Source organism: Rhodnius prolixus, unplaced genomic scaffold, assembly GCF_049639745.1.
Source record: "Rhodnius prolixus isolate KJV_2025 unplaced genomic scaffold, Rpr scaffold_11, whole genome shotgun sequence".
NCBI classification, from domain to species: Eukaryota; Metazoa; Arthropoda; class Insecta; order Hemiptera; family Reduviidae; genus Rhodnius; species Rhodnius prolixus.
The window spans coordinates 9293806-9313808 of record NW_027411625.1 but is presented as its reverse complement, the minus strand read 5'-3'; the positions used below and the strand labels follow the sequence as shown (position 1 = coordinate 9313808).

The following is a 20003-nucleotide window of genomic DNA, read 5'->3' as shown; positions in this document are numbered from 1 at the left end:
TTTGTTTTAGCATTATACTTTATTTTGTGAGGCAAAAAAATCTATTTAACACATTTTTCTTCTTAAAAAAGTTATTCATAACTGGATTTTGTTAATAACGTAAATATTTATCGCTATCATAAACATTTAAAAAAATCGATTCTTAATTGGGTCGAATAAATTTAGTACACAATGAGCAATAAAACTTTTATTATTGATTCAGCCAATATATTTTTAGACCAATGTTATTCCATAATTGGGAACATCCTTGCAACGGTTGCAGTTACGCCTGGCAGGCTTAAAATGTTTTCAATTCAATTTATTTTATTTGTTTTTGGGGTAGTCCCCATACAAAGGAGCATAGTGGTGTTAAGATACAGATTAATCGCAGACAATTATAAACAAACCAAAAATCAAAAATTACAAATACAGAATTAATAATTACAGAATTAATAAATGAATTATCCTAGGCAGGCCAAAGTTACATATAAGTTTTTATACAACCATTCATATTTATATTGAAAGAAAATGTCTTAATTTCAAAATGGATGTCACATATTTATACAAAATCTGAGCTGAATCAACAGTGTCTGGGTTCAACAATTTTTCAATATGTTCCCCTACGTTATCAGAATAGTAATAATACTCTCTAATGGGTTTGTAAAATGGGCATTCAACAAGAATATGCACCAGGTCCTCTTTCTTTTGTAACCCACATAACCCACAATCCAACTGAGGATCTATTTTGCTTATTAATCTATCATGGGTTAACTTTATCGAGTATTTTCCACTTGTCCTAAGTTGGAATAATAATTTGCTATAATTAAACGGCATTTTGTAAGTTAGGTACGACTGTGTTTCAATTGAGGGGTTAAAAACTTTTACATAGTAGCTATTATACCTAGACTGTTGAATACTTGTATTATCCAAATTATTTAAATACTCTCGGTACAACTTTAAAATTTCTGGGATTTTCTTTTTTAAATTAAAGGCATCTTCAATGTACGAGGTGTGTTCAAAAAGTAACGGGAATTTTCCTTTTTTGAAAAAAATATTTATTTATTCATCTACATTAATATTGTCGCCTACAAAGTAGTCCCCTTCGCATACAATACACTTGTGCCAGCGCTTTTTCCAATCCTCGAAACACTTCTGAAACTCGATCTTTGTGATAGCTTTCAGCTCTTTCAGCGATTCGCTTTTAATGTCATCTATGCTTGTAAAACGACGGCCTTTTAATGTTCTCTTTATGTTTGGAAATAGAAAAAAGTCACATGGAGCCATGTCTGGCGAATATGGAGGCTGGGGCATCGTTAAAGTTTTGTTTTTGGCCAAAAATTCACGAACAAGCAATGAAGTGTGAGCAGGTGCATTATCGTGGTGCAAAATCCATGAATTGTTTTGCCACAAATCCGGGCGTTTTTTTCGGATTGCTTCACGCCAACGGCGTTGAACTTGTAGGTAGTACTCCTTATTGATTGTTTGACCTTGTGGCAAGAATTCATGATGCACTATGCCATTAAAATCGAAGAACACAGTGAGCATAACCTTCACATTCGACCGCACTTGTCGAGCCTTTTTCGGTCTTGGCGATCCAGAATGCCTCCACTGGGACGATTGAGCCTTAGTTTCGACATCATATCCGTAAACCCATGTTTCGTCACCTGTTATAACACGTTTCAGTAGATCCGCATCGTTGTCGACTTCATTGAGTGACTCTTGAGCAACTTCCATTCTCCGCTGTTTTTGTTCGAAATTCAACAATTTTGGAACAAATTTTGCTGCCACACGTTTCATACCCAAAACATCCGAAAATATTTCATGGCATGAGCCAATTGATATGGCAACATCATCAGCGACTTCTCTGATTGTGATTCGGCGATCGTTCATAACCATTTCTTTCACTTTTTTCACGTTTTCATCGGTTGTTGATGTGCTTGGACGTCCAGGTCGTTCGTCATCTTCAACGTTTTCGCGGCCATCTTGGAAACGCTTATACCACTCGTAAATCCTTGTTTTACTCATAGCAGACTCACCATATGCCTTTATTAACATTTCACACACTTTATTACACTTTATTTCATTTTTTACGCAAAATTTAATACAAATTCTTTGATCCATTTTTTTTAACAAACAAAAATCGCCAAGCTCGAAAAACACGTCTAACCTTAACGGCTGCCACTTAAGAAGTAAACAATGAATATTACTAAAAATTTTATCGTACTTCAGGGGCATGTGTACCAACATAATAAAAAAAAAAATTTTACAATCAGACTCTCCAGACCCGCGAAATTTAAAAATTCCCGTTACTTTTTGAACACACCTCGTATACTATACCAGATCGGTTAATTGGTTGCAGGAGATCTTTTAACTGCGCTGCCCAGTTGAATCGCGAGTCTGAGCTAAACAACGAAATACTCAATAACTTCCGGTAACATATTCTGGGTAATCTTTGATCGCTCATTTCCAAAATATTCAACAACCAATTTAGACTTAGCTTCAAGATTCTGTAAGTTATATGTAGTTGTCCCGTTTCCGAACGAATCATATAATTCGGGGTACTTTTTGTAGGCTTAAAATGTATTATATAATGAATATTTTATTAAATTTTTGCGTTCAGTAAAATATATTTGACAATTTTACGATGTTTATCGAATAACCGAAACGCCGGACACTTGTAAATGGAAATGTCCCCATTAAAACAGAATGTCTGGTAAACTTTGATATCATAAGCCGTATTTATTTTAGTAAACATTCAAAGTTTTTTTTTTTTAAAAAAAAACAAACTGCATGGGTTAGAGCCTTGAAGGAATTACAGATTTCTCATATTTGTGAATTGGTAGACTTGGTTGCTCAGTAGACAAGTTTATTGACGCAAACAAGTCAATCTGTCTGTGTCTTTTAGTGCCCTTGTGATTGGACCCAGTTTCTCACTGAATAAAAATTGAATATAACTAAAAATATTTAAATGAAAAGTGAAAGAAATTATTAAAATACCTAAGGAGATTAGGGAGAGTGAAAAGTATTTTTTTTTATCAAAAGGTTCACTTCTTTTTTCCAGGCTCACAAATACCTGAAAAGAGAATTCTTATTTTTCTCAAAGATGGTACATGTTGGCCTTTCACACAAATAATAGCACCTAATTAGTGGTCAATTTCTTATTAGATTTAAAATGGTTCCGTTAAAATGATAGGGAGTTGCCTCAAAGAATTTAGAATTTTTGGGTTTACTCTGTTAATGCCTGTGAGAAGATTTTAAAATTTGGTAAATTAATTGCACTTAAAAACAGGTGTGTTAAAATGAATTTATGTGTAATAGTTGTGAGGGAGATGTTTAATGTTTAAAAAGAAGTAGATATTAAGCAGTATTCATGTATAATTCATGAAAATCGGTTCACGTGTCGATAATTTAAAACGATTGCTATACTTCCCCTTAACAAGTGTAAGGTTAGATCGTCGCTTTGATGTTACGTAGGGGAGCCCTAATCCTATCATCCTACCAAATTTTATCAAAATTTGGGCCAAGATTTACAGAGTAATTAGTAATAATAATTTTGGAGGGGGCCTTACATAAAGAGGGCTAGCTCCTCTCCCATTTGATGTACAGCATCGAGACCCCCAAAAGGCACATCTACATAAAATTCCGAATCGAATGACACCTCATTCATGAAAATCGGTACACGCGTTTAGGCGCTACGCAGTTTACAAAAAAAAGGTAACAACAACAAGAAGAAGAATACCAATTTTTGAAAAAGCCATTTTTGCTCATTTTCAGCAACTTTTTACTATTTGATCTGGGTTGTTGCAAAAAAAAAAATACAGTTATAAAGGAGGGTTTGCCCTTTATTTTAAAGAAAATTTGGGAATTTTATCTTTTATAGAAAAAGAGAAAAAAATTGTCAAAGTTGGGTGTTTTACAACGTTACGCTTTTTCGTGCAGTTTTTGACGATCAATCCTTATACAACTGTCCTACCGGACAGTTTTTATACAATACTATTTATAAGAGAAGAAATTAGTGCAAACATTGGTGCAAATTCCAGAACGAATGGTCATCCCTTAGATGTTCTCTACAGCCTTAAAACCGACCAACTTAAGGAAAGAATGCCATTAAAAAGGCTACAACCACCTATTAAGGACAACTGAAACATGGCCTTAAGTAGTATGTTATGTACAGATCTATCATCTACTAAGGATAGGGTTGCCAACTGCCCTTTTTTTTGGAAAGGACAGTCTTTTTTCAACACCTGGTTGTCCTTGTCCTTTCTTAAATTAGGAAAGGACGCCTTTTGTCCTTTTTTCAGATATTATTCACAAAAATCTAATTCGTGTTATTGTATTTTTGATTTAAGTTCTGACTTTGCGAGACTTCTTCATTTGGCCTGTTGTTTTTCTGTTCCAACTGAACTGAATAGGTCAACAGGTTATTGTTGTAACGATGAACAAAATGCAAAAAATGGTACTGGATTTGATGATTCCGATCAATTATATTCTTATGGTAGGTGAATTCCTTTCATAATACCGACGCTGTTTTGAGGCCTACTTTTTTGCAATTAATCAGAGATTTCTGCATCAATGTTTAAAATAACCTCTATTCATGGTATACCTTTCGAAAGGTGATTTGTATGTACGTTTTAAACTTATATAATATTTTTGAGAAAAATTAAGTCAAAGTTTTTGGAAAAAAATTAGAAACTTGCTATTTCTTGTGTTTGGGCCGCAAAATGAAACACTTGACATTATTATTTTGAAATATCAATTAGCTTATTTAAAAGGAAATTTATCCTTCTTTCTAATGAGCTTATTGAAATCGCTGTAGCTTTAATAGTTTGAGAAATATAGGCAAATGTTTGCTAAAAAGTAGCAATACCTTGAAAAAATATCTATAAAACGGAGCCGAATCGTGCCATAGTTTATATAGATTTTTTTTTTTTTGCAAATGATGCCCAGAATCACGTCCCAAAGTAACGGGTAGTCTTATGCTGAACACCCTGTATATTCCCGGGCCCCAAAATCCTGTCGACGGGCCCTGTACGTACCTAATGTTTTTAGGGTGTCCTTTTTTGGAACTTTATAGAGTTGGCAACCCTAACTAAGGAGGAATTCCATCCTTAAACGCTACCAAAAATAATACCCTTTTTTAGGAATACACGTTTTTAGGAATTTCATTCTTTAAACAACCCTTTAAGGAACTGCAATTCTGCAAATTTACTAGTTCAAAATTCCTATTTAACTTGCCATAATAACAATATTAGAATCAAATCCTAAATAAGATTAAACTAAAAAATCACTAAATTTTCGATTACAGTTTAAACGGGAAATGTATCTTTTTAATGGTCAATCTTGCTCAAATTATAGTTTTTTAAAATACTTAATCGTGTTTACTGCGATTAGAAGTCTCGATTTAAGGAAATATTCCAGTTTGTGCCGATTTGGTTTATTTTTAAGTTTATAAAAAGCATTTTTCTTATTTGTTCGTTTTTTTTTATTTTATTTTTTGCAGATTCTTTTTTAATGAACTATTATTTTCTCATTGTTTGTAAAATACAGCTTCTATCTTACAATGAGCCTTATAGGCTTAGATGTTAAGTAAATAATAATATTGAAAACTAATAGATTGGTTTGCTTTTTTTTTTTACATCCGAGTAGCATTAAGTCAATATTTTTTTTTCGATTCAGATGCTTAAATACTTTTAAATATGATATAACTTACCTCTGCTATAGTCGAAACAGAAGCTATGTCCACTGGATGTTCAGTTCAAAGCCACCTCTTCCAAAACTAGAAGACACTGAAGCGATTTACAACTGAACATATTCTCACGAAGCTGAAACACACAATTTCGAAATTACTGTTAGTAGATTAATTAAATGGCAATCTAGAACTGCACCACCGAACTCCATACAGCTACGCGGGAGGGGGGGCCAACAATTGCAATGAAGCTAAATAATTTAGTTGCATAATGCAGCCGACTGCATGCTTTATAAGGCACAGACAGTGCTGGGTATCTGGGCTAAGTTACAGTACTGTCCTATTCTAATTACCACCCAGCCCATTTGCGAAATTAAAACTAATAAAGAAAATTAAATTCGCTAGATACTATAAAATATGTTCGCCTTTACAACCATATTCTATATTTCTTTTAAACTATGAATAATAAGTACTCCTAGACAAAAAAAATATACATATATTTGTTATTGACTTCATTTTAACATTGAATTAGTTGTACGACCATTTCTAAAGAGGATCATTTTCTTAAAAAAACACCTTTTTCTGACTCAAGAAAACCAAAAACAAATTTTTATTTTAGTCAAAATTCAGTTTTCGGAATTCCGAACGAGCAAGTAAATTATGATGGCGTAGAAATCGAAAGCTAATTTCAGAATTAATGAATTTAATACGGCCGAAAAGAGAAAACAACTGTCTACAATGCCAATTCGGGATGTTTCTCAATTTGTCAACATTTTAATAATATAATTATTAGAAAACTGAAATCTTAAAGGCGCCATAACAGCTGAGCGATTTTGATTTTGCTAGTTAAATATGAGGAATTTAATTGTATAGAATTTTAGCTATCGTCTCCACATACGTTCAACGATTTACCTATAAAATAATAAGTATTACTATACTTAATTTTTACTCTTCAATTTTGCGTGTAACTTTTTTCGGCAAATTGATTGTTGAGCGTTTTCAAAAGAAGTTGTTTTTGAGACTTTTCCTTACAAATCCGAATTTTCAAAAGCTAAATTACGGAAAGATAAATTTTTATTCACGCTAGTATTTTTCATTTTTTCTGGTGTCCATAAAAATAAAAATCAAATTAATTATATAGCTTGAATCGTAATAAATAATATTTTAAAAAACAAAACCAAAGGTTCCATTTAGTGCCGTTTAAAATTTGGCGCCCAGGGCGGCCTCTCTCATTGCACGGCCGTAGTTAGCACGACTTGAGAAAATAGGCAAAACTCATTACCTTTAAAGAACGCCAAATAACTACAATTAGCAGTATTACCACCCTTATAATATCCATAGAAATATTGACAATCAGAATAATAATAAAAGAGAAATAGCAATTGGTTAGCATGGACTTAAAATGTAAAGCCTAACACCCAATTGTGTATGGCATAGGACAATGACACAGGATCCATGTCTCGATGATTAGATTCGACAACCTTCCAGCCAATTTCATCCGCGTGCTCGTGCGACAGAATTGTCAGCTCTGATTTCCCTTAGTGAATTGTAGCTAATTTGGTTGCACGGTTTGAATGGTATGTCGGTTGGCATCAGGATATATCCCCCAACATGTCTCAGGAAATCCGTCCCTAACAAGCCATTATCGTAATCCTAAACAAAGTAGGCAATGTGTTGCACAAATTCCATTCTAGTTTTAACTAAATCTAGATCTGGATTAGCTAGCGTATCTTACAAATGAACGATTTTTACGATTAGACGTAATATAGAATAGAAATAGAAATAGAAAAGAAATTTATTATTCTAGGACAATTGTCCCCTAAGAATAAATACAGGTACAAATAGAGGCCTTAATAGTTTGGCCTGTGATTATAGAGAAATTAAATAAATAAATAAATATTTACAAAAGTGAAAATATAATAAGTGAAAATGAAAGTAAAAATAAAATAATAAAACAGCAGAAATTAAGGAAATAAATTAAAACAATTAGAATTTCGGAGGAAGCTGAATAGAAAGTAGATAACTGAATAGACGGGATTTAAAGATGGATAGGGTAGGAGCATGGCGGACAGATGATGGCAAGGAGTTCCAGATTGAGGTAGCACGTATTAGGAAGGATTTGTCAAAGGATGAGGTACGGTGAGAGGGAATATAGAGATCGGAGGAACGAGATCTAGTGTTACGGGAATGGATGGAGGATTTAAACTTAAGGAGTTGAAAAATATAGGAAGGCCTTTGAGACTGGATGACTTGAAAAAGGAAAGAAGCCAAAAAATATTGGCGGCGATAGACAGGAAAAAGCCACTTCAACTCATCGTAGCAGTGCGAAATGCGAGAGTCTCTGGAAATGCTGAAAATAAATCTTATGAAGCAGTTCATGAGGCGCTTAAGCTTAGCTTCAATATCACCAGATAGACCGCCATACACTAAACAACCATAGTCGAAATGGGGGAATATAAGAGAGGAAACTAGGAGTTGCCGGGTCTTAATTGGAAAAAGGTGACGGGAACTATTAAACTGCTTAAGGATATGGATGGAACGACGAGAGATTTGGGAAACATGGTTTTTCCAGGATAGGTTTTGATCGAAAGTGATACCGAGGTTTTTCACAGAGGAACAATATTTTATTGGGGTATTGTAAAGGAAAAGATTAGGAAGAGGAGCCAATGATTTAAGGAGTGGGTTGGAGCCAATAACTATAGCTGTAAAAGTACAAAATTAACTCTCTTAAGAATTATAGTTTAAAAATAAAAAAATGAAATTATTTAATTTTTATGAATTTTAGCGTAACGAAAATATTTTAAATCAATGCTAGTGATATAATTAAAATTTCTTAAGGTTGGGACAAAATTTATGTAACAGTTGGTAGTCCAAAATCCCGTTATACTGAAAAACAAAAATTCATTTGAAACCTAGTATCGTTGTCCTAGTGTAGTTTCAGTTAGTTAATAAGTTCGTGTAATGAGTGTTAGTGTAGTACTTATCTGCAAAATGAACGTAGCCAAATCTTCAGCTATGGAACTAGTATACTTAAGGTGTGTAAGTTTTTAGTCAAAAATGTTCAATTAAAACCTAAAATTGAATACATTTTTTTTAGTTTTTTTTACGTTTTATTAATGTTCATTTAACCTGTTTTTACTCACTAAACACATTCAAGGCATTTGAAACCAATTGGTATTTAAGGCTTAACAATACAAACGAAACTATTTGTATAGAAGTAAACGAAGTTTAACGGAAATTACTAAAAACTGAGAAACCGCAATTTCGCTTAGGCATACTTTTTTAACTTCCACTTTTTATCCGTAACATAACCTTAACATCTGGCTAAAAAAAGAAAAAATACAGGGAAAATATGTTATTTATAGATGAAAAAGACAAAATTACAGTCTCGGATGGTGTTTATTAAGCTATAATATTTTTTATTTACATTTGCGAAATATTTCGAACCAAACAAAGGTATTTCGACAGTCTGAAAATTGAATTAAGATAGAAGTTTTTTGCAGTTTCTAAAACGTTATTAAAGTTCCAATATTACAACTAAAAATTGCAAATATGGTTTTAAAAATATCTTGTTCTGAAGTGATAATATTTGAAATGAAAACTGTTCTCTGGTTTAAACCAAATTCGGTCTAATGATTTCTATTTTTAAGTTTTTATTATTGAAAAATTGTAAGCCATTATGATCATATCTGTAATCTACAGGTATACTATTGTATTGCAACTTTTATTTAAATGCAAACTGATTATTAACCTTTGGTTGGTTTGAAACGTTTCACTAATGTAGAAAATATTAATGTAATAAACCATTCAAAACTATTTTAACTTTTTTTGGTACAAAAAAAAATTGTGGGGTAAATTTCGAATTGAAATAAATTCAGCTGAAAGGAAGAAGACTCTTTAAATTTTTTTTTTCCAATTTCGAAAACTTTTTCCGCCAAAAATTATGTTTTTTTTCTTTTAAATCAAAATCAACCGACCGAATAAGTTACATTATTAACTGATCAGTTTTCTACCGAATTATTTGGGGAAATTACCCAAAAAATAATTGTCTTTCAATCTTCTTCGCACAATACACAGTTACTTATCACTTTAATGTTTAGTAATTAATGGAATTTAAGGTTGTAGCTAGTAGATTCTTCTTTAAAATGGCGTTTCAAAATCATTGTACGATTGTTAATAAAATGTACAATAATATTAAGAATTAAAATGGTTACCCGAAATTATTCCAAATTCAAATTTAAACAATTAATCCGGCAGCTTCACATCACTGATTTAAATTAGATTATTGTAATTTTCTTAAAAGATACATTTTTGTTTGTCTTTAAAGATTTTGTGGAAAGATCCGATTTTCATATATCAACTTTTTACTACACAAGTATGTCTATCACTTTTAAATTAAACAACTTTTGGTGTAAAGTATATTTGAAACCTGTTTATTATTAAAAATAATAAAATTTATTAATCTAATTCAGAGTTTAAAAAAAAAAAAAACACTTAATTCGAACTGCGACTTTGACGATTTGATTTTTGACTCGTTCTCAGACTCTATTTCGAAAATTTTATATATTTACTCGAAAAACGTTAGAGAATGTTTTGGATAAAATTAGCCAGTCTTATATATTAATTAAATGATAAGTTTGTTCGTAATTTTCTTCAAATTTTTAATAATAAATTATTAGGTTTATCACTTTTATTTAAAACATTTGGGAGCGGAAGAATATTCCTTTAAAGACTTTTATAAAGAATTCTGGTACAACTTTGACTGTCTTCACAGTCTTAACAGTGATTTACCGAAAAGCCGTTCTAATGATCTTTATAAACAAACTACACACAAATAGGACTATCACTTTTATTTGAAAGATATTTCCTGGAATATTATTCTTAAGAGTGGTTCTCTCAAAGAAGCGGTGATTCTATTCTCACCTTTAAAATTGCCACTTTAGTATATTTGTACAGTTTTTAACTTGTTAAGAATAAAATTTGTTGATAAAGATTTAAACATGGAGGAATAGGTTGTCAACCGATAGATTCACGTAAATGCATATTTTTTGCAATTAATATATTTAAGTTTATTTTGTTTGTAAATTTCACGTAAGATACTGGGAAAATATCATTTTATGAAATTTCGCGGCAGCCGGTATAAAGTCGAGCATTTTTGCTAAGAACTGTTTAAAAAACTGATTCAAAAAATTAATAAATTTATTAAACAAATTTTTAGTTTGAAAACAAAATTTTGGGTTTTAGTCAAAAGGAGTAAGTTTCATTAACTGATCATCATTTAATTATTTTTTAATTTTGAATACACAACAACCCAAATGTAGATATTTTTAATTTAACAAAATCTTACTCTAAGGGATTGCTTTTTAAAGGATGTTTTTGGTACATTGTATGTTCTACACAATAATTAATATTATAAGGAATTAAAAAGGCCAAAATTCCGAATTTAAAGTATATTACATTACCGGAAGTGAATAATTTCGCGCGACATACGTTATAGGCGGCCCCGGAAAGCCTAAGGTTGAAAACATTATATTTTTTTTATTCCTCTTATTTAATAATAAAATGAAAGTAATACTATAATTTTAACTGTCACTTCAAATAGCACAAATCCTAGACTAATGAATTTTTAAAGTTACAGAAAAATTAAATAATTAAATATATACAAATTTTAAAAATATTTTTTCCAAAATACGTATTTTAATTAAAAATAAAAATTGTTCCTTATTTTTTTTTTTGTATTTTTAATTTTTTGTTTTATTTGGTTTTTGTTTTGAGAAGACGTAAGGATATGTACTCACAGAAGTGTATAGCAAGACCCACATAGTCTGAGTTAATCTAACCAACTGGCGTACTCAGTGGGCCGAACAGACGGTTACACCTGTTATAGAGTGGGGGATTTTGGCCAGTTACCCCCACCACTGCCAGGTTGGTTAGTGGTGGGAGGTTATGGTTGGTAGGGTGAGGTATTCCTTAACTTTACACCCTCATACAGTTATACACACACACACACACACACGCCGTCTTATTTGATGGCAGTTTTTCTGTGTGTATATTTATATATATATATACATCTCTACAGGCTCTAAGCAAACAGGAATAACAAGCGAGCCCACAATGCTTATAACCTTGTTGTAACCTCCACCTCCCACTCCTTCACTTACTTTTAACTCCCACCACCGTACTTTTACCCCCACCACTAAAATAATATTTTATTTAATTTTTTTTCTTTCATTTACCTCACAAAGAGGTTTCTATTGTGATCATGTAAAAATTTTCGATTTCGAGACAATCCTGTTTTGTGAACCTTTTGAGTCCAAAAAAGTTTTTTTTTTGTAATAAAACAACAGCTCAAAAACGAAAAAAAAAATCTCTAAACTAAGTGGAACTCTCCCAAAATTAGTTTTTAAGGCACTCAACAGCTGAGGTTATTGGCGCCAGAGGCTTTTTCCCGTGCACTGCCCGCCTCCGGACAGTGATCTCTCGTTACATACAACACTGTCCGATCACCTGTACAGTGAGCTGTAAGTAGCTCCTAGGAAGAGAAAATCTAAGGGCCAGCAGCCTGGATTCGAACCCGGGATCTCCATGTGGGAATCCAATAAGCAAACCACATAGCTAATCCCTTTACTCTGCCATGTTATTCCAACTTATTTTACTTCTGAATCAGATTAAATGGATTTTTACAAATTGGCCTATATAGGGGACTGTAAGCCCATTAAAAAAAAGGTGAAGTAATGTCTATTTTGTAAGGAAGGCTTCACGTCCAACTACCGATTAGGTGTCGTAAACGGAGGCGACTAGCAAACATACTTTACTGTAAATTCCTTTTATTAACCATTAAATAAAATTCAAGGCCTTGAGCGAGAATCGAATCCTGTATCACCATATATCTTAGCTATGAGAACCTTTCCAGCAAGCGCTCAGCTCCCGTAGCGCCTTTGTGAGTCACTATATTTGTGGTGTATTGCTCAAAAAACAAAAATCTGAAATATCTCCAATACTAAGCCACACCTACCCAAAGATAGTTTTATTAAAATATTTTCCGAAGAAAATCTAGGTTTTTATGTGTTTCACAGGGAACTGCAACATTCAGGGGGTCCCTGAAAGTGTGTTTCTAATGTGCCCGAGTCCAGTACACTGTACTTGCCTTACAACCTATTTTATAATACAAGAGAGTTAGGCGCCACGATAGCCGAGCGGGTTAAGAGGCGAGACCTGTAAAGCTAATATGTATAGTGGTACTGGGTTCGATTCCCGGTCTATAGGCCTTGGATTTTATTTAATGGTTAATAAAAGAAATTTACAGTAAAGTATGTTTGCTAGTCGCCTCCGTCTACGGCACCTAATTGGTAGTAGGAGTAAAGCTCGCCTGAAAAAAAATAGGCATTACTTTACTTTTACTTTTACAAGAGAGGAAAAGTAAACTTTAATGTGCCGAAATCAAATGAATGTGCCGACTTATCATAAGTTTAATATTGAAGGAAAAAGCGCTCTTATTTGAAACGTAGTTCTTGGAAATTTGGAATTTGATAAGGGGGGAACTCAAAAATCCCGGGGTATCGATGTCATTTAGTGTCAATTTTAGCAGAATATCTGTTTTAATATTTCAACTAAATATAATGTCGAAGAGTTTGTTTGAATACGAACGACACTCGGAGTGGTATTGGTGCTGAGTTAATTAGTGGCCTCCACAGCTTGCGGTGGATTTGTGGCCTCGGTGTGTGCTTTTTTAATTATATTTTAATAAGTACGGCGCACATATTGGTTTGTTCTCTTTATGTGGCTTATTCATAATGAAACGTTAGAGGATTATATACATGATATGGCCAATACAAATAAACGAGTGACAGGTACAGCTTGTACGACAACGATGTGAAGGAAAACCAGGCTCCTCGACTATAGCATCTTATTGCTTGACCATATACTAGCTGTCAGAGAATATGTCACAAGGTGACTGCAATTTAAAGTTAAGCCAAACTTTCTTAAAAAAAATAGTTGAATCCAAAAAAAACATAGAAATCTACTCTGTACAAATATACATATGTAACGTCAGCAGAAACAGACGAAAAGCAAATTGAACTGAATTTTTGTAGCCGTTGGCTCCAACAATCTTAAGATAATAAACCACCCAATTTACTTCTTGCATAAATACGAGGAATCCGTCAACAGACGTCAACAAAAGAATTTAACCATTTACAACGCTGAAAACGCCAGTTCGTCTAGCCGTTATAATTGTTCATCTATTCATTAGCCCTTAGTTGATATTCTATTTCTTCAAATAAAATCTGCTGAAGCCTAACTATGAAGCAAAATGTTAAATAAAGTAATCGCCTATTTTTTCAGGCGGGGCTTAACGTCCAACTACCATTTACTAGGTGTCGCGGACGGAGGCGAATAGCAAACATACTTTACTATTTCTCATTTAACCATTAAATAAAATCCAAGGCCTAAGACCGGGGAATCGAACCCAGTACCACAATGCATATTAGCTTTGCAGGTCTCGCCTCTTAACCCGCTCGGCTACCGTGGTTGCCTTGTAGCAAAATGTAACAAAATACATCATGTAAACTACACTTTCGGTTAACTCGTTATTTTTTTAAACACATTTTTAAAATAATAGCAATATTTTTGCTTGCTTCCATAATTTTTTGTTTACTGTCTGATGATAGACAGTGTTGTCTACAGCGAGTTCACTAGCCCGAGTTCTGCGAAGCAATTAAGAAAGCTTCAGCCGCCAATGATCTTAGACGTTGGTTCTACCTAGTTCAGCGTAAAATACCAGAGCTTTTAGCGTGCAGTTCAGCCTTGTTATTGGAGCAGTACTCAGCCAGCCTGGATCTTTCTTCATGCAGAACTGCATTCTCTGCACCGTATATTATAAGTAAATGCGCTCCTAAAGTGGCCCTCCATGTTATGATGCAATCGCAATACTCCCTCTTGCCAGGAGTTAGAGAAGTATAAAAGTCGGAATCATATTTTTGTATACTTACCTGTTTAGAATATATTTTTTATGATCAGTCTGGCCAACTAGTTCCAAATTATATAGTATAAAATAAAATAATAATAATAAAAAACAGAAAATAAAATAAAAAATTCTTACGACGAGTTTGTACAACATCTTAATTAGATAAAGGTAACATCATTGCAACCTTCCTGCTTTTAGTAATTTGCCAGGCAAGTGGGCAGAGGGCGCTTCTAACAGGATGGCAAAGAAAAAAAAATCAAATCTAGAAATTTGAGTAGAAGGGATAGAATGTACAAGGGTGAAGAGGAGGTTCTGCAGCCACTGGAGACTTAATTAATGACTTAGTGTAAACAAAAAAAAAGGCGGTAAAAAGAACTCAGTGGACACATTTCATTACCGCGCGCTACCGCTTGCCCGCCCCAGTCACCATTGCCGCGCTAACTTCATTTACCGCCAAGGACGCGACCCAATCAACCTCTCAATACCTCACTCTACTCACCATTCAAATACTCTTCTTCACTTGAATCGTTGAATAGCCCCTTCCTCAATTATAAATTTTTCCACATCTCCTCCCTCTCTCTTAACCCTCCTAAAATCAATTTTCAAAGACAATGTTGGAAATCGAAAATGACAAACCATGTGGTGAATAGAGTGCATAGGATAAGGGTGGTCAGATCTCATGTTTTCGTCCAAAACCTCCGTTTTGAAGATCCCATCTCCGGTTTTGTGGAAAGAAACACTATTTTCGTCGTCATAGAGTTTTCGTACAAAGGCTATAACAGACCTCTAGATTCGGCATACCGGGAAACGAGATGGTCGACGTTCTGGCCAAAACCTCTTTGATAAGGCATATAAACTCTTTTGCAGCTTAGGCGCTTGGTTTACGAGGGAAGTTGATGATGGAGGTCTGCAGAGGTACACTCTGGGGACTAGCCTTCCTGCTCTGAAGTAAGTTTAGATATGTCCAGGCAAAATAAAAGCAAAACAGGCCTGCATCAGAAAACATAAATCCTCACGGGACACTGACGACTCAGATTTCAGCTAGGTATGAAAGGCGATGAAGCTTGGCAAATTACGTACGTGGGGACATGGAGGAAACACAATTGCACTTTCTAACCGACTGCGACGCCTTTGTCCAAGGAAAATTCCTGGATAATTACCAAGTGCTGGTGACCCCTTTCAAATTCTGAGATTTCTCCGTCAACTAGGATTGGAAAGGGTTACGTAGAGACTTACCTGGACCACAATGTGCGCACAGTAAATCTTGAGCAGTGCAGTATCATAACTCCCCTCAAAGAAAAAGAGCCGTTCGTTGGGAATGCCAAAGACAGATTCCAGACTAATGAAAGAAGTGTACGCCCATACCTGGCCGGCTGATCAGCAATATCCGTGGGGCTAGCACCCATTTTTTTTGTGGCACCAAAAGAAGAAACCACCTCTGGGACTAACTACATTCCCAAAAGAGCTATGACATTGTTCTATAAATGACCTAACAGTCCAAGAGGAACATTTATGCAAGTTACAATCTAGAGAATAGAGTCGAAAGAGTGTGAACATTTGATTTTTTGTATATACCCTATTATTTATGTGCGAGAATTTTCATACGATCAGAATAGTTGCACTTATAGCAGTAAGTGTAGTTATGAACAAAAAAAAATGGGGATTGTAGGAGGGGCGGCTCCCCCTGGGAACACTACTGCAAGAGCTGGCCATGTTTGGGTCCATGGCCTACCCTTAGCAACCACGAAAACTTTTTCTATTTTACAGATATTTCACTGTGTTTATATTTGAAAATTCTGTGCATTCCGTGCAATACCCATCTGGGATGTTGAATCCCCTGGCACTACTTGGACAAATACACACCTAACAGTAACTGTTCTACACAAACCCAAACCTAATAAATTCCTCTCTATTTAAATATTGAGTCTAACTTTCTCTTAACCAACCTCAAAAGAGAAAGTATTACTACCGGCAGATTCTCAATTTGGTGTTTTGAACAGAAATACATATTTTTAAAATCACCTCAGTACAAGAAAGTGATTTTTACAAACGTGGTTCCCAGTATAAGATGCCAGTATAACTAAAAACCATTAAAACGCAGATATTTCCAATTTGATCTACCTTTTAACGAAGACACAGTCAAAATAAAAATTGAGCATTTTTTTCAACATGAATTTTAACACTTGAACGAAATCTACCGAATATTTTATGAGAAAATGGAACCGAAACTTTTCATCGTTTTAAACACGCTCAAAATTTAGGTCTCAATATCTCGCTCCACATTCATCGAATCACTATGAAATTTTAAACATTTATAGACTATAACGGTGTCTATATACCAGATAAATATGAACGAAATCGACCGAATAGTTTATGAGAAAATGGAACCTAAATATTCATCGTTTTAAACACGCTCAAAATTTAGGTCTCAATATCTCGCTCCACATTCATCGCTTCATTATGAAATTTTAAACATTTATAGACTATAACGTTCTCTAAATACCAGTATAATATGAACGAAATCTATTGAATAGTTTATGAGAAAATAGAACCTAAACTTTTCATCGTTTAAAACACGCTCAAAATTTAGGTCTCAATATCTCGCTCCACATTCATCGAATCTCTATGAAATTTTAAACATTTATAGACTATAACGTTCTCTATATACCAGTAAAATATGAACGAAATCTACCGAATAGTTGTATGAGAAAATGGAACCTAAACTTTTCATCGTTTTAAACACGCTCAAAATTTAGATCTCAATATCTCGCTCTACATTTATCGAATCATTATGAAATTTTAAACATTTATAGACTATAACGGTCTCTACATACCAGTAAAATATTTACGAAATCTACCGAATAGTTTTTGAGAAAATGGAACCTAAAGTTTTCATCGTTTTAAACACGCTCAAAACTTAGGTCTCAATATCTCGCTCCACATTCATCGAATAATTATGAAATTTTAAACATTTATAGACTATAACGGTCTCTACATACCAGTAAAATATTTACGAAATCTACCGAATAGTTTTTGAGAAAATGGAACCTAAAGTTTTCATCGTTTTAAACACGCTCAAAATTTAGGTCTTAATATCTCGCTCCACATTCATCGAATCATTATGAAATTTTAAACATTTATGGACTATAACGGTCTCTATATACCAGTAAAATATGAACGAAATCGACCGAATAGTTTATGAGAAACTTTTCATCGTTTTAAACACGCTCAAAATTTAGGTCTTAATATCTCGCTCCACATTCATCGAATAATTATGAAATTTTAAACATTTATGGACTATAACGGTCTCTATATACCAGTAAAATATGAACGAAATCGACCGAATAGTTTATGAGAAACTTTTCATCGTTTTAAACACGCTCAAAACTTAGGTCTCAATATCTCGCTCCACATTCATCGAATAATTATGAAATTTTAAACATTTGTAGACTATAACGGTGTCTATATACCAGTAAAATATGAACGAAATCTATTGAATAGTTTATGAGAAAATGGAACCTAAACTTTTCATCGTTTTAAACACGCTCAAAACTTAGGTCTCAATATCTCGCTCCACATTCATCAAATAATTATGAAATTTTAAACATTTATAGACTATAACGGTCTCTACATACCAGTAAAATATTTACGAAATCTACCGAATAGTTTTTGAGAAAATGGAACCTAAAATTTTCATCGTTTTAAACACGCTCAAAATTTAGGTCTCAATATCTCGCTCCACATTCATCGAATCATTATGAAATTTTAAACATTTATGGACTATAACGGTCTCTATATACCAGTAAAATATGAACGAAATCGACCGAATAGTTTATGAGAAACTTTTCATCGTTTTAAACACGCTCAAAACTTAGGTCTCAATATCTCGCTCCACATTCATCGAATAATTATGAAATTTTAAACATTTGTAGACTATAACGGTGTCTATATACCAGTAAAATATGAACGAAATCTATTGAATAGTTTATGAGAAAATGGAACCTAAACTTTTCATCGTTTTAAACACGCTCAAAACTTAGGTCTCAATATCTCGCTCCACATTCATCGAATAATTATGAAATTTTAAACATTTATAGACTATAACGGTCTCTACATACCAGTAAAATATTTACGAAATCTACCGAATAGTTTTTGAGAAAATGGAACCTAAAGTTTTCATCGTTTTAAACACGCTCAAAATTTAGGTCTCAATATCTCGCTCCACATTTATCGAATAATTATGAAATTTTAAACATTTATAGACTATAACGGTCTCTACATACCAGTAAAATATTTACGAAATCTACCGAATAGTTTTTGAGAAAATGGAACCTAAAGTTTTCATCGTTTTAAACACGCTCAAAACTTAGGTCTCAATATCTCGCTCCACATTCATCGAATAATTATGAAATTTTAAACATTTATAGACTATAACGGTCTCTACATACCAGTAAAATATTTACGAAATCTACCGAATAGTTTTTGAGAAAATGGAACCTAAAGTTTTCATCGTTTTAAACACGCTCAAAATTTAGGTCTTAATATCTCGCTCCACATTCATCGAATCATTATGAAATTTTAAACATTTATGGACTATAACGGTCTCTATATACCAGTAAAATATGAACGAAATCGACCGAATAGTTTATGAGAAACTTTTCATCGTTTTAAACACGCTCAAAACTTAGGTCTCAATATCTCGCTCCACATTCATCGAATAATTATGAAATTTTAAACATTTGTAGACTATAACGGTGTCTATATACCAGTAAAATATGAACGAAATCTATTGAATAGTTTATGAGAAAATGGAACCTAAACTTTTCATCGTTTTAAACACGCTCAAAACTTAGGTCTCAATATCTCGCTCCACATTCATCGAATAATTATGAAATTTTAAACATTTATAGACTATAACGGTCTCTACATACCAGTAAAATATTTACGAAATCTACCGAATAGTTTTTGAGAAAATGGAACCTAAAGTTTTCATCGTTTTAAACACGCTCAAAACTTAGGTCTCAATATCTCGCTCCACATTCATCGAATAATTATGAAATTTTAAACATTTATAGACTATAACGGTCTCTACATACCAGTAAAATATTTACGAAATCTACCGAATAGTTTTTGAGAAAATGGAACCTAAAGTTTTCATCGTTTTAAACACGCTCAAAATTTAGGTCTTAATATCTCGCTCCACATTCATCGAATCATTATGAAATTTTAAACATTTATGGACTATAACGGTCTCTATATACCAGTAAAATATGAACGAAATCGACCGAATAGTTTATGAGAAACTTTTCATCGTTTTAAACACGCTCAAAATTTAGGTCTTAATATCTCGCTCCACATTCATCGAATAATTAT

At 33.3% G+C, this 20003-nt stretch overlaps 1 protein-coding gene across 1 annotated transcript in view; it reads right to left on the bottom strand.

Moving 5' to 3' along the window:
- Positions 1-11513, bottom strand: part of LOC141459569 (uncharacterized) — a 153282-nt gene extending 141769 nt beyond the window's left edge. Inside the window, exons 1-2 of the mRNA XM_074138799.1 lie at positions 11464-11513; positions 5690-5801 (exon numbers count right to left, since the gene is read on the bottom strand). The gene's annotated coding sequence lies outside the window, so the exon portion shown is untranslated. The remainder of the gene's footprint in view (positions 1-5689; positions 5802-11463) is intronic.
- Positions 11514-20003: the final 8490 nt, after the last annotated feature.